The 21,843-nt window shown below is 38.8% G+C and overlaps 1 long non-coding RNA gene across 1 annotated transcript in view; it reads right to left on the reverse strand.

Moving 5' to 3' along the window:
• The window catches only part of LOC128097596 (uncharacterized), a 62,931-nt gene that overhangs the window by 15,747 nt on the left and 25,341 nt on the right, over window positions 1-21,843 (reverse strand). Inside the window, exon 4 of the long non-coding RNA XR_008213909.1 lies at window positions 2,633-2,684. This is a non-coding gene — a long non-coding RNA (uncharacterized LOC128097596). The remainder of the gene's footprint in view (window positions 1-2,632; window positions 2,685-21,843) is intronic.

The raw sequence follows: 21,843 nt of genomic DNA on the forward strand, positions 1-21,843 counted from the left end.
AGGAGACACGAGAGACAGTAGTGAAATGGCATGGTTTATCATCCAAAGAAGACACTTCTGAGATGCAAGGGGATAGATACCATTGCCACAGTAGGCGTGATCTGGACATACTCATAAAAATGGCCACAACTGAACCCTTGGGAAAGAGGAGACCAGTGTTCAAGAGTATTTTCTCCTTGCCAGACTTAGGAGAAAGTTGCCTTGTGGATAGTAACAGCATATCCAGGGCTAAAATGATATTACTCAAAGGGCTCCTGGAACACTGCTATAGCTTGCATCTGAGAAGCCCCTCAAAAACTTGTGGGATGGTCTGTATGTCAAATGTGTTGCTGATTGGTCAATAAATAAATCACTGATTGGCCCGTGGCCAGGCAGGAAGTATAGGCGGGACAAGGAGGAGAATAGAGCTGGGAAGTGAAAGGCTGAGTCAAGAGACACTGCCAGCCGCCATCAGGACAAGGAAGATGTAAAGTACCGGTAAGCCACAAGCCACGTGGCAAGGTATAGATTAATAGAAATGGATTAATTTAAGCTGTAAGAACAGTTAGCAAGAAGCCTGCCACGGCCATACAGTTTGTAACCAATATAAGTCTCTGTGTTTACTTGGTCGGGTTTGAGCGGCTTGGGACTGGCGGGTGAGAGAGATTTGTCCTGACTGTGGGCCAGGCAGGAAAACTTTAGCAACACAATGGTCTCCAATGCAGCAGTGTGTACACGTGGAACCACTTGGCCATGATTGAATAAGTTCAGTTCTGACATAATCAGAGGATTAATCTATTGATGGATTCATCATTTCGTAGGCTATTTCTCAGTGGTAAAAAATAACAGAAAGTGAAACCTACTCCATGGAAAAAGTAGGAGCCTGACCTTAAAGGAAATGTTTATCACCAGCCATTCAATTATTGAATGAATGTTTCCTGGCCACCATGAGGAGAGCAGCTTTATTTCACAGTTTATTTTTGTTTTGACATTCTGTTTTACTATAGCTCAGAGACAATGGATCCAAGCAACCATTGACTGACTGAAACTCTGTAACTATGAACCCAAATAATGTTTCCACCTTTAAGTTGATTGCCTTAGGTGTTTTGTTACAGTATACAGATGCCTGACTACTACAAATGTTAACTGAAAAAGTTGCATAGGTGAAGCAGATGCTTCTAGATAACATAAAATTCAGGGGCTTTTTTTTTTTTATCGGTATTGTACACTGATTGCTGACATCTGTTCTGAGGTTTTCACTTTGTATGTCTGCATTGTACAGCTGTGGGAAAGACTTCATTGAGCTCTAGATTCTAGAAATGTGTAGTGAGTGCAACTGACATGGAAAGTTCTGCAGCGCTATGACAGCTGTTGCTCTGAAGTTTGATGGAGGCAGAAGAGCTGGCTAAGTTCCCAGGCACTTTAGGGGACTGTCCTGAGTTCTATGAGAAAATGAGTGAGATGGCATTTCTTAAAAAAAAAAAAAGACAACTCTCTTAGGCAATCATTGCATACCTGCTGAATCCAATGCTTTCAATTCTTTTTCTCTGGTGACCCAATGGCATCTAACACTTCAGAGCCCCTGGAAACTTTCTTTGAGACATTACCATCTTAGTTGTTGTGATACATTCTAGCACTGCTTTGCTGATGCTTTTTTCTTCCCCTTCCTGGCCTGTGGACAGTTCTGTGGGTATTCTCAACAGTTCTCTTTGAAAAACTATTTTCACCCTGCCCTGGAGGTTTCACTATCACTGTGTTCATGATCCCAAATCATATCCTGACCCCTTTCTTCTTTTCTGTTTGCAGTACTAAAGTTTTCATCACACATTAATTTTTTGTTATTAGATCTAAGGAAAACACAACATTTCTTTCTTATGACAAGTTCCCACATCCAGCTGCTTTTCAGTTCTATAGAAAAGTTAACACAAGATCATAGCCTTTCACACTCTCATATTGTTTTAACAGCAAGGGGTTGGTGTACAGCTTCCATCTTATGATTATGCTTCCAAAATCGTGTCCCTGAGGCTGGGGTAGCACAGAACTGGAGCAACCTTAACATAAGGTGAATATTGACCCTAATGCTTACATTATAAGTTGCTGAGCAGAATATACGCAGGCAGTGTACACCCAAGAGAAAAGAAGGAAATTGAACTTGTAACTTGAGTTGTTCAGTTTTCTTCTAAGACCTACAGGTCAAGTTAATTTGGAGAAGCCAGGAGAGTTATAAAATAGGTGTATTGTTTGTGTGAAGAAAAAGGTATTGGAAATGGAGTGCCTCTGGAATACTCCCATTTTCAACCCATGAGGGGACTAGTTGGGACAATGATGAAGCTTATCATATAGTCCAACAATAAGATGATTGGAATAGAGTACACACACACACGAATATAAGTGAGATCTGTGTCATCATCAAGTTGACAGGAAAATGAAAGTACAAAAATTAAAATCCATTAACAACTTAAATCCATTATTGACACAGAATGCAAATTCAAGGCTTTTTTGTTTGTTTGCTTCTTGTTGCTTTGATAAAATACTCTGAAAAAAGGAACTTAAGGGAAAAAGGGTTCATTTTAGCTCACAATTCAAATCCAGCATGATGCGGAAGGCAAAACTGCAACTTGAAGCAGAATGATGAATATGTACAGTTGCTTACTTCCATATCTCCATTTATGGAGTCTAGGATCTGGTTCCCACAGCAACAACACCTGCAGAGAGAAGAGGGGTCTACAATTCAGTTAGGGAATAGTACCACTCACAACAAGGGGTCATGGGATCGTCTCATCTCAAGTAACAATGTAATTACTATAATCCTCCACAATTGTGCCAGAGGGCCTTCTTCCTGGTGCTTCTGTGTTCTGTCAGGTTAACAGCACCGAGCATGACACAAATAATTCAAGTTTATAATCACAGAAACTAAATTCCAAACTTCAACTTCTTCATCTTTCTCTGCTGCTTGGTCCTAAGTGGATACTTCTGATGCTAGGCTGTGCTGTGAACCTTGTGAAAGCTACAGCCAAGTCCACCTCAAGCCAAGTGACCTTTCTTAAAAGTCCTCAAACAAGCACTACCCATCCACTAAATTTAAGGAATAAGACAGGAACTGAAGAGATGGGTCAGTGGTTAAGAGCATTTACTCCTCTTGAAGAGGACTTAAGTTCAGTTCCCAGCACCCACATAGTCTCACAACCTCCTGTAACTCTAGTTCCAGGGAATCCATTACCTTTTTCTGACCTCCAAGGTGTCTCTCTCTCTCTCTCTCTCTCTCTCTCTCTCTCTCTCTCTCTCTCTCTCTCTCTCTCTCACACACACACACACACACACACAATTTTAAAAACAAAAAAAGAAAACAAGAAATCTAGGCCTTCAGATCAGTTATTTCAGACAAGGATATAGTCTCAGAAATGAAAGAAAACCCATCTGTAGCACGGCCAAAGTTCTTAGTAAATATTCCTGAATGTTCCTGCATTAGAGTGACAGCAGACAGATGATTGTACTGCCAAGTTGAAAGTGATTCAAAGCCAGTGACCCAAAGACTAGTACTGAATTGAACTTTGGGAGATGATTCTCAACAAAACATCATTTTGACTCTACCATTCATTGCATTTTTATTGTAAACTCAACTATACATTCTTTGTTTCTGGAGAATAGCATATCAGCCATGGCTGGGCTTGCAAGCTTAAAAATTATGTGGTTATTGGTGGCCAGGCTTAGTGAAGTGTTTCTTTTCCATTCTTTCCATTGAAAATCTCATGGCTTCATTTTTCTTTTGGGTCTTTGATTCTGATAACCTGCCTTCAGGTAGGATGTGAGATTCGTTCTGTAAGAAGCAGGCATTTCCAGACTGGAACCACAATGGCTGTTTCTACTACATCTTACAGAAATGCTTCTGATTTAAAACCCTGTCTCGAGGGATATACATAATGTTTGAATATGACTTGGTTTCCTTAAAACTCATGTTGAAGTTTGATCAGCATTGCCTTAAAAGATGGGGAGGTCTTTAATTATGATTAATGCCTTTCTTAATAGGAGTTTGTTCTTACAAAAATGGGTTGTTACAAAGCAAGACTTATCATCAGAATGTTTGTCTCTTCCAAACATATCCAGCTGCCAATTATGCTTTCTTCATCTTTAGAGATAACACGAGATCATCTCTGGGTGTAATGCCCAGTTTTACAGGACTACCTGTGAACTGTGTTCTAAGTAAATCCATCCATCTTTCACAGGGATTTTGTAAGAGCAGCAGAAAATAGACGAGATAATATGTAACCAGACAATCTAAGTCAACTTAAAACCCCTGCATGAGGCCTTAACTCTTGAGTGTGTGTAAACCTCATTGGCTCTAGAAGCACCCTTTGGGAAATAAAAACAAAATGAAACCAAGAACAATAAATTCAGTGCTGTCTAGCATCCGTTGGAACAAAAGTCTACACTGGCTTTTGTAAAATGTTACTGAAACACAACCATGTATGTGTGGTTCATGACTGCTCACAGTGCAACAGTAGAGTTCAATATCTTCAAAGTGCACCAGCTGAGCCATGAAGCCTTAACTAATAATTATATGTACCTTCACAATGGAAGTTTACCAGCCTCTCAACTAGACTAACTCTGACACACAAGAAAGCTAATGTCTCACAGTTAGAGGCAATGTCTTGAATTCTTTCTCCTAATACCAGAATCTAGTCTTATTCTGGGTTATTGGTAACATAAGGGCAAAAATTCAAGGCTAAGGGATAACAATAACCTGTTTCCAGGCTAGTTTTATGGTTAGCCCATGCCTGAATCCTAAGATCTGAGCCTTTCCTAAGATCTATACTCCATTTTTTGTCATGGTTATTACTGATCTTCCTCTCCAAAAAGCAGTCAATAATGTACAGTTTCTGTAATGGGCAAGGTTCTACAGTCTGTACCTAAGCCTAATGCTGCCACATGCATGGGTATAGTTTAAACCAGTTGGATAGGTACAGGAAACTAATTCTAAAGCTAGAAGGCTTTATAAACCACCAAGGCCAACATCTCTTAAACTCACATTCAAATCCAAGGCCCCAAATTACATCTTTGTTCCTCAAAGACTTTGCCCTGAATTATTCAAATTTTCAAAGCTCCTGAACAATGAATGTAATATTGAGGTGCTTTAGGACAACTAATTAATGTCTCCCTGTACTTGACTTGAGGATTGAACAAAATTAATAGATAAGTAAAACATATAGAATAAAATGCAAGCTTCATTTCTGACATTGGTGAATACAACCTATATCTGTAGATACTTTAGTGTCCCAGTGTTGGGCCCAGAACCAAACAGCTGTACCCATCCAGTCCTGCAGACCCTGAATCTTGTAGTATGGAGAAGGAGAACAGTAGATGGTAGAGGAAGAAAGGCGGAGAGGAGAGGGCTGGTCTCCTGCCTTTGTTCCTCACTAACCTGATAAAGAAGGAACATGCTCAAAGGTGGTAGGGGATAGTGGCCTGCATCGCTTCAATTCTGTCCACATGGACAGGAGCATCAGAATCGAGAAGGGAGTTGTCCTTCTCATCGACATAAACTACAATGAAAGCTCAGGGAAGTATGCTGTAGAATTTTCGAGCTGATGAGTAAATTCATATTTCAAGGACTAAGGCATCTTCATGACTAAATTAATGAATGCTACCTTCCAACTGTCAGGTATAATACAATTGTAGAAATCTTATAATTAACATCTTTATTTTTGCATTTGATTTCATGAAAAAAGTGATCAAGTGATATCTGAATGCAAAGGAAAATTCCTATTGTTCAAAAACTACAGAAAAAACTTTCAAGTTATTTGCAAAATTTATGAATCACTAGCCTCCATTTGTGTGCTCTAATTCATAGTAACTTTTGAATCAAAACTGCTGCTTTTGAGATGAATCTGTTTCCCTTATCTAAAGTGATGATACTAAATATACTGTAGTGGGTGGCAACCTCTTTCTGTAAAGGGTCAGATGGAGACATTTTCAGGTCTTATGGTCTCCAGTGCAATTGCTAAATGTCTTTCATGTAAACAAACAAACAAACAAAACAAATAGAGAGAAAATGAGTGACTGTTGATGAAACCTTGCTGCAGTCACACAATCTGGCCTACTGACCATACATAGACTGTTGGAATCCAATCTGTACAGTGTTTGAGACCGTCCTCTAAGAAGATGTCAGACACACAGTAGGGATTTGGTAATACCAATCTCCCATCTTTCTCATCATTAGGAAACACTATTGAATTCTTATAAGTATTCTGTATTTAAAAAAAAAATCTAGTACATAGATTTTATTTTGTAGCTCTTAAGCCACTACTGGTAAAAATGAGTAATTACCATCAGCTCTAAAGGATTTCATAAAGCATCATTATTAAAGCTTATTTCTTAATTATTGTTGTAAAAGGTCAACAGTATGTGGACCCTAAGTACTCAATTAAAGGGAAAACATATATAAGTAAATCTGAGTATATTAAGTAGATCCTGGAGATAAGTCAGAATGTTATTTGCTCCTATTTATGTTACAAACCTAAACACAACATTGGGTCTTCCTAGAATAAAGTATCTAAGCAAACTGAGGAAATAAGCTGGCCTTTAAAAACTGTTTTTCAACTGAAATTAATTTTTCTTCTTTGCTTCTTAGACCAATGACTTTAATCTTTGTTTTTTTCTGTTAGAGGTGTAAGAATCCATACAATGTTTTACAGAAACTTTGATGGAATTCTCTGTATTTAAGTCTAAGTCTAAATGTGCATTCCTAGACAAGTGCTCTATACCTCTGTACTTTTTATCTACGTGAAAAATAAGTCATGTCATTTTCCCTGTTGCAAGGAATACAGTGTGTTCGTTTGCCAGTGAAGAACCTCTCAACCAAAAATAACTGCTCCCAACTCTGTCAGTACATTTGAACCACCTGGGAGCTCATGAAAAATCAGTCAGGGATCCATCTTTGGAGATTCTGATCTAATTCATCATGGGCAGGGCTTGTGCTCATGTTTTTAAGAGATCTGAACCATTTTTTTCTCTTTTGACAACTTTTGTTGCTGGATCTAACTTCATTCTAAAGAGTCAGAAAAGCCGATTGTGTGTGAGAAAGGCTGCTTCTCTGACAGCAGACATTGGATTATTGATTTTGCAGATTAGTGACCAAGTTACTCTCACTGCTTTTAAATGATAACTACAAAAGTATGTGAAATAAAAATGGGGAAATTGAAGAAAGGAGTTCTTGTTTTGATATGTGCACAGCTGGTGTCACTTCCGGCTGTGGGGTAAGCAGAAACGGAACAGGAACAATGCTAATTCTGAGACATCCTGGGGCTCCGGTGGCTCCAGTTAATAACTCAGCACATCATTCTGGTGAGGAAACAGTTTCAGTTTGTTTGTATTTTAATTTCTAAAAATATTTCCTCCTTGTCTGGCTTAAAGTTAACTCACAAACAAGTAGACTTCCTGACATAGAATGAATATTAATGTTTCAGCTTCTCATCTCACAATCGCCTTCAATTGCTGCTTGGTGCATAGATTTTTAGGTGATGAAAACCTTTCAAGCAGAGCCAGGTTAGAAGAGAAAAAGTGAAGAATGACAAAGACAGATGTGTGTGTCTAGAACCTCCCTGGGGTAATTCAATTTTCTGGCCTTGACGTCATACTTGTTTTGGTCACATTCCAGGCAACATCTGCATGGTTTCAGGCTGTTTGCTATCAGACCCTTCCTCAGAATTTTCATTTGAACCTTCCTTCCAGCTTTGAGTCATATATCACTTTAAGTCTGAGGTTTGGGAAAAGAAACTGTTTATATCCTGTTTCCGTGATAGTGACTAAGCCACTGTACTTGTGCCGTCCTCTTGCTGGGTGCTGAGAAGAAGTGGTCATTGCTTTGTTTAAAAACTAACTGTCCATACTGATTTCATAGCTTTGCTCCTGATGAGGCAGATAAACAGATTTTTATATGATGCTCTTTGACAATCCTTCCAGCATAGGCACAATACTCAAATCACAGTCATACCATGGTACATTGTCCTGCACTATTGGACTGCAGTGAAGTTCCCCCATTCAACAAGTGACAAGGATAAAAGTATGCTGTTTGGAGGGTTTGAAAATGTACTGATACCTCTACATAGAAAGATCCCGTAGCAGATGGAGCACCTGAAGTAAAATGAAACACATAGTGAGTAAGTCCTCCTGGCTCTTTCCTTTAGACTTCTGTATTCAGTTTCCGGTAAACAATTTAGGGGCCAGAGAAAGACTGGGGCTTCATTCTGATCCCCTGTTTCTCACATGTATCCTGAGATTTTTTTTGCCTTCCCTTTTTAAATTTCAGTTTTTTCATCCATAAATTATAGTAAAAAGGTGCCTACTTTATTGGATCAGTAAGAATATGAAATGAGATTGTAGTCACAGTTTTCCTGTGTCCCGCCTGGTCCCACAGCTGCTTGGACAAGTAAACACACAGAGGCTTATGTTACTTACAAATTGTATTGCCTAATGGCTCAGGCTTCTCTCCAGCTAGCTCTTATATTTTAAATTAACTCATTTCTATTAATCTGTGTTTTGCCATGTCTTCCCTGGCTTACCACTCTGCTGGCATGTTGTTCCTTTGGTGAAGGCTGGTGTCTTCCCACCTTCTTCCTGTCTCTCTCTGTTTGGATTTCCAGCCTGCCTCTAAGCTACCTTGCCATAGGCCAAACGGCTTTATTTATCAACCAATCAGAGCAACACATACTCACAACATACAGAAAGACATCCCATAGCAGAGATGTTTCCAAACAGCTTGATGCCCATAACAGATGGCTTTCTACGGTTATGATGACAATTGTTCAGTTAATGTGCACTATCACCTCAGCAGCCAAAGGCATTGTTCTCTGTTGTCCATGTGGTTGCCTCATGTTCAAAACAGACACTAAAATTTTCATCGAGGACAAAGACTTTGGTTTGCTTCCCTTTCATCTCTATTTTTTTTAACACCTTGAGGTTTTTAAATAGAGAAACTAGAGTAGTTGTTGTGTAAAGTGGAAAGCTAGATTGCTTTCAAATATAGCAATATAAAATTTATGAGTCTTTTAGAACAAATGGATTTTTACTTTGTGCAAAATCAGCTGAAGCTATTCCATTTTTATCCTGCTTTATATGGAAAGACCATTAACAATTTATGGACAGGACATTAAATGGCCTTGAATTACCAAGTGAGAAAATTCTTCTTCTCAATATTTTTATTCTTTCTGATTATGTCAAGTTCAAGTTAATAAGACACTGTGGTCTGGGTAATAATATATGTTAACAGAATATGGCAGGGTCCAAATAATAGGCAACAGAATATTTAGTGCACACTAAATAATAAAACATTGCATCCACTGATAAAGTTTTTATATTTAACTTTAATAGGTTAAGTTGATGGGTAAAAATCCATTCCTAAAAATTTATTTTTGAATAAAACTTAACATTTGAAGAGAAGTATCTACTAGATAATAGTGCAATTGCTTTCCATATTTGGAGAGAGTGAAGCTGACAGCTTCTACTTGGAAGCCTAGACCAGTTGACCTGCCCTTTTCCTTCCGAGTCAAGATGCTGAACAGCAGAGAGAGGATCTGAATCACTCATTTGCTCAGAGAGCTTGTCTGTACGGTGATGACTCAAAACACCACTTTGGCATGACTACTCTTCCTTTACCTCCCACTCCACCAGCCGTATCCCTGTGGGCTGCGGGGAACGGGAAAGGAACTACAAAACAAGATGAGTAGGAGGACGAATATTGATTCTCAACTGGTCTCAAATGGTACTTTTTAAAGTTTTTTTTTGTGTGAAAATCAAAGATTTCTGTAGTCTGAACACAAGTCTCACATAGTTTTAACCTAGCAATCAAAATATCAAAGAGTAACAGATCTTGTATTATTTATGGGTTTTCAACTATTTGTCTCCCTGGTTATGTTGCTATTTTCCCACATCCAGATGAGGCATTTTTCACTTTATGAACTCTCTCTCTCTCTCTCTCTCTCTCTCTCACACACACACACACACACACACACACACACACACACACACACATCTATCTAATCTATCATCTATCTCTCTATCATCTATCAATCTATCTATCTACCTATATATCTATCATCTATTTATCTATAATCTATCTATCTATCTATCTATCTATCTATCTATCTATCTATCTATCTGCCTGTCTATCTATCTTTCTGTCTATCATCTATCTATCTATCCATCTATCTGTCTGTCTGACTGTCTATCTATCTATCTACCATCTGTATCATCTTTTATCACCTATCTACTACCATCTTCATCTTTCTTTCTTTTCATCTAACTTTGTTTTACTACTTGTTCTGCTCTGTGTTGTATTTTTTTTATAATATCCTAATAACATCATCTAGAGAATTTGAAATAATCACTGAATTTAAGAAAACATTTTATGGGAAACAACCCTGTCAAATGCAAAAGCACTAATTAGAACATTTTTACTTGATAAAATTATTCCCAGATAATCTGCAGTTGTAGACCACTTATGCAAATACCAAAAGTCTACTGAAAATTGTTATTTGTGCCCTTATATACAATGTCCACTGAATGAAGGGGCTGTGAATTCTGTGTAATTCTTACTATTAATTCTTGTTTGTTTGACTAGTTGGCTTGTTTTGTTTGTTTGTTTTTTGAAACATGGTTTCTCTGTGTAACCCTGACTTTCTTGGAACTTACTCTGTAGACCAGGATGGCCTCAAACTTGGAGATTTGTCTGCTTCTGCCTCATTCTTTTTCTTGAAGCATCAGGCTGACTTTAGGTGTATTTGCTGAAGTGTAAATTTGGCTTACTTTATAATAGCAAAGGAACAGGTCACTGTGACAGAAGGGAATCAAAGAGTTGGCCTCTTTCCCATTCTCTTTATTCTTCAGGAGACTGAGAGCCAAAGGTAAATGAACTTTGCCAAGGTTCCTCTGGATGCCACAGCTAGAAATGGAACTCAGCCCAGGCATCTTTAGTGAGGGCTGCAGTGTGTCATTTACCCACCAAAGCACACATGTCTAGAAATCACTTGCTTTAATCTCCTGTGACATGTCAATATTCACAGGCTTCATGGATGCTTTTAAAAATAGGCATTTCTTTCAAATTATTACTACAAAGCTATTCATTATATGCTCCTCCACTTTTTATTAAACACTTTATAGTGTGTCATTTGGAAGGTTTGAAGCTGGTTTACCACTGAATGAAAACACCCACCCACCACTGAAACAAGACAGGAATCAAAGCCTTCCCACAGTAGGCTCTATTTCTTCTTCTTCCCTCCTTCCCTCCCTCCCTCCCTCCCTCCCTCCCTCCCTCCCTCCCTCCCTCCCTTCCTTCCTTCCTTCCTTTTTCAGGCATTAGGAGTTTAGGAAGCTGCATCTCAAGCTGCACTTTACTTGGAAATCTATCCATCTTCTCTTCAAAGCAATGTCTTCTCTTTTATATATTACTTTGATAAACAATGTTGGAACATTTATTGCTTAAGGGAAGATACAAAAAATGCTATTATCTAAGTATACTATTTCTCCCTCAGAAATATTTTGAGACACATCAAGAAGTGTTTTATCAGCTGTGATGTTTGTTTTACATGTAGACATAGACATCATTTCCCAAAATGATTGATGGCTACAAATCACTGGGTGGATGTACCCTATGCCATATACATATAACATGTTATATACATTGAAGTATATAATGCTCTGACACATAATGACAATTTAGAACAGACTAGATATATCACAATGGTCCAATAATATTATAATGGATGTATAAAATAGCACATCTGTGATAGCTCCAGCATATAAAAGTTTATTGAGCTCCCACATATATAAAAGTATAACATGTACAATTATATACAGAAATAATAACAGTTCCTGGTAAATAACTCACTGTTTTATGTGATCACTACAGATAAATTTTACTTTAAGTTTTATTTTACAGAAGACTCCTTTTGATTAGTCAATGTGACTCAGTCCAGAGCACAATCTCAGTTCACTTCATCTGCTGTTTGCATTGGGAGCCTGTGCTGTGACTGACCTGCACCATCAAGGTTTGTGTAAATTCAGTGCTGCTTGCACAATGTGGAAATTACATAAGAATGAGTATTGCAGAATGTATCACCATCAATGAGCTGTGCAAGACAACCTCAGGCTAAAAAGAATATGCACACACTAATATCACAGTTCAAATATATCCAAATTATGCTCTGGTACCATAGGTGTATCAAACATTCCCTGAGCAGTTGTGTTTTAAGCCACAGCTCAGCAGTCAGTCCACTTGGGTAGTGGATATGCTAATTCCGATAATTACATCCATGTTATAAAGACATGATGAAAAATCATTTGGTGTTCCATAAATATGCAACAACTGATTTGTCAATTAAAACTAAAGCCAAAAGCTGTAAAGATGATTCAGTAGGTAAAAAGTCTTCCTGTGCAAGCCTAATGACCTTAGTTCAATGCAAAGAACCTGTGGCCTTCTGCCAAGACAGAACCCTCACTTGAAAGTTATCTTCTAACCTCCATATGTACATCTTGACATTTGAGTACCAGGACACATGCATACATGCATGCACGTATGTGCGCGTGTGCGCGTGCGCACAGACACACACACGCACGCACACACACACACTAAAATAATTAATAAGAATGAAATTAAAATAATAAAGCTAAAATTGTCAATCTCTAAGCAAAACATTTAAGAATTTTCGTTGGTAATAAGACTCTACTTGGCAAACCTGAAATTGATGTTTCATGGTAAACCTGAAACATCAATGACTATCTTGAGTTCTGAAATAGTTTCACTGAGAAAAAAGATGTCTGATAGAGAGCAAAAGTCGTTTTAAGATTAAATTTTAGGATTCAAAACTAGTTCAAGTCTTTCCTCAGTGTTAGAAAGCAAAATAAAAAGGTACATTTGTACACACACACACACACACACACACACACACACACACACACACACATACAGTATAGAAAAAAATGAAGCCCCAAAGCAAACATTTTCTTTTGAGTGTTTTGGAGCTGCCTGTAACACCTATGGGAATGTACACTTGTGCCTTTCATTGAGGCTCTGTGAGCATAACATACTAACCGCAGAGTTCCAATTGTCTTGTGGTTTCAAAGGAAGGCTGAAGTAAGCCTCACTCCTGCCCTGAAAGGATTCATATGAAGGATTCCTTTTACATCAAATTCTACAAACACAAACCAAATGATAGTGACGGAAGCTGATTGCTGTTTGGCTGGGGTTGGAAGGAAGGAACAGTGGAGAAGGATGATATAGATGGTTCCAAGCTTTTTCTCTTAAACGTTGGACTTCTAACATTGAATGAATTCTTATTTTAGGAAGAAAGGAAACTCCTACAGATCTCATTTCCTCCCAGTAGGTGGTGAGAAAAAAAGTTGTCAAGCTTGAATGTTCCTTTTGTGGTATTAAACTACATATACATAATTTTGGTTCAGTACAATGATTTTTCTTACTGGCAATTCTAGGCAGGATGTTCTTTCATGATTCACAAAGATGCACAACTAGCTGACTCTGCTTCTGGGATAGCCTGGGATAACCTCATTTTTTTCACTATGTTCACTCACAAAACAAGCCTCTCATTCAAATCTAACAGTGAATGGCATGTGGAGTTGTCCATGGTGCAACAGTCATGGCTGTCAGTGATCAGTGAGGACTGCAATGAGGAACATCCTAGAGCACAAGCAAATAATAGAAATAGTAATGACTTCCATTACTGTATTGGTTGTGCGAAAGAGATTGTGCCTTCAGGGTATTATGAAATGACCCCAAGGTCCCTCTCTGAGGAGCTACTGAAAAATGACAGCTGCTGAGGGAGAAGAATCACTCTTCTTTTGGAATATGGACACTAGTAGGTTGCTCATGTCCTAGTGGATGGCCACACACCCATGTGAATATAGGCAGCATGGAACATTCTCAGGGGGTTATAAATAACAACAGATAAGGATCCAACATTGGGTGAGAAATAGAGTAAGGGTTCTACTGGAAGTTGAAGGGATGAATACAATAAATATACGCTGTACAAATTAATGACTCAATAAACTATATCATTTAAAAATAAAAATTTTAAATATATTATAAATGAATTCCTACACAATTCTACATTACCTGGTATTCTCATTACTGGCTGAAAAAAATTATGTAATTTAATTGAGGTTACATCAAACAAAAGGGAAAGCTTGGAACAAGAAGACCTGATTCTACAGGCAATGCATTTATTTCACCTCAGTCCAATGATTCCTCAGATAATAACTAGTGTTAGATATTATAGTTGAAAAACTTGCATGACCTAAGTTTTTTTCTTATGATAGAACAAACTGACGAGGATGTAAAGAAAGACAACAACAAAAGCTGGGCTCACCCCATCACCTCAAACAACACAGGACAGATTTCTTTTTCATTAAGAATGTTCACCAAGCCGGGCGGTGGTGGCGCACGCCTTTAATCCCAGCACTCGGGAGGCAGAGCCAGGCGGATCTCTGTGAGTTCGAGGCCAGCCTGGTCTCCAAAGCGAGTTCCAGGAAAGGCGCAAAGCTACACAGAGAAACCCTGTCTCGAAAAACCAAAAAAAAAAAAAAAAAGAATGTTCACCAAGATGAAGAGTAGTTAAAAGCCAGTTCTTCAAGGAGCATGATTGCCATTCCTTGATAAACAAAATCATCAAAAACCACTTAAAGATGCATTAGGTATCATTTCCATGTCTACTTTTCTTGGGCATTTTATTGGAAGGGAAGTGTTATTTGATGGTGGTAGGTTAATGGGGATACCTTTCATGAAAATAAGGAGTGGTAATATTCCTCAGCTAATTAGTTTAATATTGTTTCAATATATTACTGCAGTACGACAGTATTCTTCTACCTTTTCCAATGCAGGGACAAGGACAAAGTGTGTGGCGTTGATTTTTTACCCATAGCTTCATGTGGGCTAGACAATTGTTCTACCAGTGAGTGAGCTACGTCCTAACCCAGTATTGATTTTTAAAACAAAACCATTTGTGCTCCTAACTAGTGTTGTAGGCTAACAGAACTTTTTATGACTCTGTCTCCCAGTGGTCTACGAGTTTCTCCCAGCACTGTGGTCCGACTGTGCCTTTACTGGGAATTTGACAAGATGTAGCTCTGAAAGACTTTGTAAACTCTCTACAATATATATTTTCAATATTTTTTATTTCTATTTCAAATCGACCATTGCCCATTATTTTATTTATGTGTGTAATTTGGGGGCACTTGGTTCTATACATCCCTGTAGCTAGTATTCATTTGGCCTAGTTAGTGGAAAGTTTTGTGAGCACACAAAGTCAGAAAGTTGTCTTTCCTGCCTGCCCTCATGCTCCTTTTTTTTTTTATTTATATCTCCTGTTCAGTGCAAATCTTCAAGCAACAGACATATCACTGTTTACATGTCTGTTCCTTTTGAATTACACTGGGTTATCCGGTGTTTGGTTTATAATTCAAAATTCAAAGGGGTAGAGAGTGCTGGCAAAGACAATTCCTTTAACCTAATGTCTTTTCCTGTTAGAATAACACTTAATTTGTACATTCCTTTTCCTGTACTCTTCTTCCTGGGTTTATTCAAAAGAATTTGTATAAAGTAACTTAAGACAGAAACAGGTTGAGAACTCAACCAATCTGTTCAAAATAAAGTTGTTGATGTAAAATATTAAATTTCCATAAATTTTCCCCCTCACAATTATAAAATATATTTATGAGCTAGATATATTTATGAGATAAATTAAGTTTGTTTTTAGTAGGGGTTTTATTTTATAATCTATAATTGAATTTTGCCCTATTCAATTGTTTTTTACACAAATGTATCGAGAAAACACATTTAGCAGTATTTCCAGACAGGCCACATCATAGCTACTATCATCTGTGATCTTCATTCACCAAGATAAAAATTGTTCCTAATTTGACTGATGATTTGGGATCATTATCCATTCATCAGAGTTGTGCCACTGAGTCCGGCTCCTTTTGAGAGAAAGGGTGCTTGAAGGATGGAAGGAAAAGCCTGACTGGAGCAGTGGCACTGATCTCTCTCCCCCAGCACTGCTGTGTGCCCACTTGCTGTCTTGTAGTGAATGAAGTCTCGCTACGACAGCGATGCTGAAAGTTAACCACAGAAAGGGCTATTGTCTGAAAAGCTTGTCTGTGGCACCATGTGTCCAGCCAGCAGCACACTCGCCTGCCCTCTGCAAGTGAGCTGGCCTGCTCCAAGGCTATAGTGGTGTAAAAGAGAATGCCCCCATAGGCTTATTTATTAGAATATTTGGTCCACAGTTGGTGAAACTGTTTAGGAAGGATTCGGAAGTGTGGTCTTGTTGGAAAAGGTGTGTCACTGGGGGCATCATTTGAAGTTTCAGAAGTCCAGTCATCCCCAGTTAATGCTCTCAGACTCATGCTTGTGGCTCAAGATGTAAGCGCTCAATTACTGCTTGAGTGCCATACCTGCCTGCTTGTTGCCATGCTCTTTAACTCGATGGTTATGGACTCTTAACACTCAGAAACTTTAAACCCCAAATAAATGACTCTTTTGTAAGTTGTCTTGGTCATGTTTACACATGTTCTATTGTTTACACAGCAATAGAACAGTATGACGGAGGCCATCCCTCTCTCAGTCTCGCTTCATCTCCCAGACTGGAACAGCTGTTGATTCAACATGAACTTGGCTTGGGCTAAGCAGATGAGATAAGATCAAAGTCCCAACAGAAACAGAATAAGGGTAGCCTGCCCTTGGAGACTTTGGGCAGCAACACACTGACAGGTGTTTAAGGATTTCAACAATTCTCAAAGGAGACACGGGAATGGAAAAAAATCTCACAAAAAGTCCAGGTTTATCCATATTTTAGCCTCAGGAGAAGTCAGCTACATATCTCAGAATCTGGTTTTTCTTTTCGTAGCTCTTCATACCTGGCCATGTCAAAATTAGGCTGAAGTACTCCATTTGCTTTATAGGGATATGGTCAGCTGAGTGTTTTATAAATGCAATTACTTAAAAGTAAGAAATAAAACAAGGTGAAAGCCCTCATCTGGAGGCTGGACAAGGCAACCCAATGGGAGGAAATGAGTCCCAAGACCATGCAAGAGAGTCAGACCCACACCTGCTCCCACTGTTAGGAGTCCTCCTACCTTATTGTATCTTGTTTGGACCTGTTTGGCCGTCTTCTCTTGGAGGCTTGCTCTTTCTGAAGAGGAAGCAGAGGACAGTGGATATCATGGACAGGGGAGGTGGGGTGGGAACTGGGAGAAGTGGAGAGAGGTGAAACTGTGGTTGGGATTTATTGTATGAGAGAAGAATCTATTTTCAATGAAAAAAATGAAGAAATTTCTACTTCTAAAAAGACAAATAATCAGAAAAATTCACAGACTTAAGATTTTGTAGTGGCCAGGCATGGTGACACACGCCTTTAATCCCAGCACTCTGGAGGCAGAGGCAGGCCTATTCTACAAAGTGAGGTCCAGGACAGCCAGGACTGTTACACAGAGAAACCCAGTTTCAAAAAACCAGAATATAAAAAAAAGAAAGAAAAGATTTCGTAGATCTGCCATCCTGCTATGAGGTAAAATACTACTATCTCTAAAACTTCCCTTCCCAGTGATCTTCCCTTCAGTCGAATTCTCAGAACTGCTGATCCTTTTTTCCTAAATCTATGGCCTCCAAAAATGCCTCCTCCCTTCATCCCCTCCACCTTCCCTTCCTTTTTTCTTCCATCCTTCCCTCTCCTTCATTCTCCTTCCTGTTTCTCTTCCCTTCTTCTCTTCCTTCTTTCCATATTCTTTTAATGAAAATTCTATAATAAGTAAATTTCTTGAAATGGAGACCTATTCAAAGTTTTTTTCCTGTTTTTTTTCTAGATTTAATAAAACAAACTGTATAATTCAAATATTGTGTGATCACATGAGCATTCAATTATGATCATGTAGTTAGAAATCTGCATACATACATGCATACATACATACATACATATATACATACACACCCGCACCCACCCACCCCCCCCCCCCCCCCCCCCCACACACATATATAACACACATATATATATATGTATATTAAACTAACAACTAGTGAGCTAGGAGGGCCCAGGTTTAATATCTAGAAAACAAACCTAATTTTCTTCCACATTAAAATCTCATTTGTTCATTTTTCATCTTATTAGGTAATTGTATATCTGAGAATTTATAAAAATACAATGCAGTTTTCTAATTACTAGTGGTTTTGTTTTTAATGCTTTAGTAAAACTCTCAGGTTTAAACTTCAAGACTTTCGTATCGTTGTTCCAAAATACTTATGTGTACGTCAGAATTTTAGGAAGGAGGCCAATATCTCAAGAGTGATTTTGAACCATCACAACCCATGCAAACAGTGACTTTCCCACAGATATCATCAAACCCAGGAGGAAAAAGAGCAACTTGGTGTGCAGGGTTTTCCCCAGGTCCACACTCAGTTCATAAAGATTTCAACACTGTTCTCAACTTCTCAAAGTCACTGGCAAACACATGGTTAAAAAGACTTAGGCATAGAGGCAATCAATCTTATTTTCACCATTGGGCTAGCACCCAGGTAACTGAACACGACTTTGTTAGTCTCAGAGCAACCATGGTTATTTTTTAGTACAGGAAGGTCATCAGCCATAATCACAGAGCCACTGCCCACTGACTGTCCTGCAGTGCGGCCCATTACCTCTTTGTGGCAGGATTTCTTTGCTTCTGACACATTCAAGGCCAAACAGTCGTGCGTGAGTACCACTCCCTGGCACTGACCCACTCTCTCTGGATAAATCTGGGCTCCCCTCATGCCAATAGACTCTGCCACCCTGCCTGTGACTCAGAATAGCTAAAAATGACTTAGGGAAAAACGATAGATGAATGATAGTACCTTATTCCTGAAACACATTATTATTAGCTTGAGCCAGTTAAATATTAAAGCACACATACAGAACTATTAAATCACTTTCTTTATTCATTCTATCTAGTATCTCACTGGAGTTGAATTTCTGGAGTGATACTTTGGAAGGTACTGATGAAAAAGCCATGTCATGGATTAGGATTTGGGGTTGGGGAGATAGCTCAGTCTGCACAGTGCTTGTTGCTGGAACATGAGGACTTGAGTTTTATCACCAGCATCCAGGTAAAAACCCAGGCATGGTGGTGCACACCTGTAATCCCAGTACTGGGCAGGCAGAGGCACAGGAATACTTGAAGGTCACTGGCCACCCCACCTAACCCAACCAGTGAGCCCTAGCCCAATGAGGGACCTTGTGTCAAAAATACTAGATGGCTCTCCAGACCCGAGGCACAATACCCAAGACTGATCTCCAGCCTCTACCTGCACACATGTGCATGCACACACACACCAAACACATGGGAGGGGGACAAATTAAGATTTTTCTCAAAACTGCCATTTACCTAACAGACAATCAGTTGTCTGTAACTGCAAAAAGTCTGCCTAACAGCATTGTTTACAGTCTTAACAGCAGAGAAGTTCACTGTGCAAGAGAGTCAACTCTGGGATACTAAAGAAATTGCATTCCATTTATTTTCCTGAGTCTCACAATGTGTGAGGAGTTGGAAATCAAGAAAAGATTAAATAAGATGGTTTAGGTTTTCACAGAGCAGTACTCTGTAAGGAGTTCACAGGTTTAGGTCATTTATGCACATAGTCAACTCACAAAAGTTAACCTTCTCGACTGTACTACATTGTGATCACGACACACTCAGAGGGACAAGCAAGCTGTAACAGGTACAAGATTTCACAAAGAGGTGACCACAGTGGTCTTAAGATCTCAGGACCCCATGGAGGAGTTGTTCTGAATGCAGTGAGAGCTGGTGACGATGCATAGTGCATCTAGGGTCAAAGGGACAACCAGATGGCAGGAGTGAGGAAACCATGAAGGGAAACTGGGGACAGTGGAAACAAACCAAATGACACCATGTTTTTCTCAAATCAGTGGTATCTGAGGTATGAAGGACAGAGAGACTGGAACTGAGAGAGTGTGCTGGTTACCGCTTTCCCTTTAAAAAATCTATGTTAAAAGTACAGCTTATAGAACACTGCATGGGTGTCTTATACCAGTCAATACACAGCTACTGTGAATCCATGGTTGACCGTCACCAGTAGTATGAGGACCACTACAAAAAGCACAAAATTTCAGATAGACAAAGAGTAAGTTCAGAGGACCTACTATAGTGTTATAGTGAATAACAATGTGGTAGACATGTGAAAATTATTATGGATGGTAGGGCAGAGAAGGAGAGATAAACTGACACTAAGGATCTTTTTCTAAGTTATATGGAAATATATATTATAAGATTCCTGAATACATATGTGTGTGAATTTACATAGCACACATACACATAAACATGTATATACTTACATATAATAATTTAATCAGAGTTGTTCTACACAGGGAATAATGTTCTACTCAGAAGCCCTAGGCTGAAAAGTATGAAGTCCCTATAGGTGTAGGATATCTCCCCTCTAGTTGTTGGTCAGGATTATCCTAGAGACAATCCCCCTTCCCGCCAATAATACAGGATTTTGCCATTGTTCTTGGTAAGAGTCTGTTACTGAAGACGTGTCATATTTTGGTCACAGGACATGGAGAAATCAATTTGGTGTTGACCAGGATGCTTCCTCTCCGGTGTCCCAGCTCTCCTAGGACTAGCTGGTGTGATATAGGCTGTTGGACATAAAAATCAACAACAGCCGTACCCAGCTGTGAACATATGAACTACAATAATGCCTGGTATGACAAGACATGCTCATGGGTGCAGCAGTGGCAAAAATACCATAGAGGCAGCCACCTGCTTTCTGATTCAACTAAAGATCTGTTCCAAAGACAGAAACGTAGGCCTGGTATTGTTTATTTGGCCATGAACCTACAATTGAGGAGCTCCCAGGCTTGTGGGGTGAACCTCCTACTATTATTCTGCTTAATGGACATAGTATCAAACTGCCATCTCAATTTGTATCTCTACACCCTTGGGCTAGTATAGCTCTCAGACCTTATTAGAGAGGTTTCTTTGTGCATAGATGGTGGTTAATGTAGAAATTCACAACTAAACAAAATGCCAAGAATACGTGTCAGTGGAGTGTTCAGCCACAAACAAGAAGTCCATATCACACTCCTCTTATTGTGATTTGGGTTGGCATTTTTCTATTTATTTCCTGTCCAGAAGCAGGGTTTCTCTGTGTAGCCCTGACTGTCCTGGAACTTGATTTGTAGACCAGGCTAACCTCATGGAGATCTCCCTGCCTCTGGCTCCCAAGCACTGGGATTAAAGGCGTGTGCCACCACGGCTGACTGCATCTTTCTAATAGTGATGTGAGGTTTTCTTTTTATGTGCTAATTGGTCATTTGTGTATTTTTATAGAGAAATTTTTAGACGAGTACTTTGCCCACATTTGAATTAGATTGGTTTTGTTGCTGTTGTTAATCGAGTTTTAGGAGTTCTCCTTTATATTCTAAATATTAATCACTTATCATAGATGCTGAATATGTAATGTGTAGTTCTTTTATCCCATTCTGTGCTTTACTTTTTGCTCTGTGTCATTTTATTATTCATAGACTTTTAGTTCCATTAAGTCCAAGTTACCTATTTTTTTCCTTTTTTCTAATACTTCTGAAGAAGTCATTGCCAAACTCATCTTTGCAAGGATTTTTTCTGAACTTTTATTCTAAAAGCTTTGTAATGTTAACACTGCTACTTAGGTCTTTGATCTGTTTTGAGTTTGTATCTGGAATCAAATATGGTTCCAACTCTTTCTTTTGCATATGACTATCCAGTTTTCTTACTGCCATTAAAAAACAAAAAGTTTATTTTTTCTGCATTGAATGTCCTTAAGGTAAAAAA

The sequence above is a fragment of the Peromyscus californicus genome, unplaced genomic scaffold (assembly GCF_007827085.1).
Source record: "Peromyscus californicus insignis strain IS unplaced genomic scaffold, ASM782708v3 Scaffold_5__1_contigs__length_169319896, whole genome shotgun sequence".
Taxonomy (NCBI): domain Eukaryota; kingdom Metazoa; phylum Chordata; class Mammalia; order Rodentia; family Cricetidae; genus Peromyscus; species Peromyscus californicus.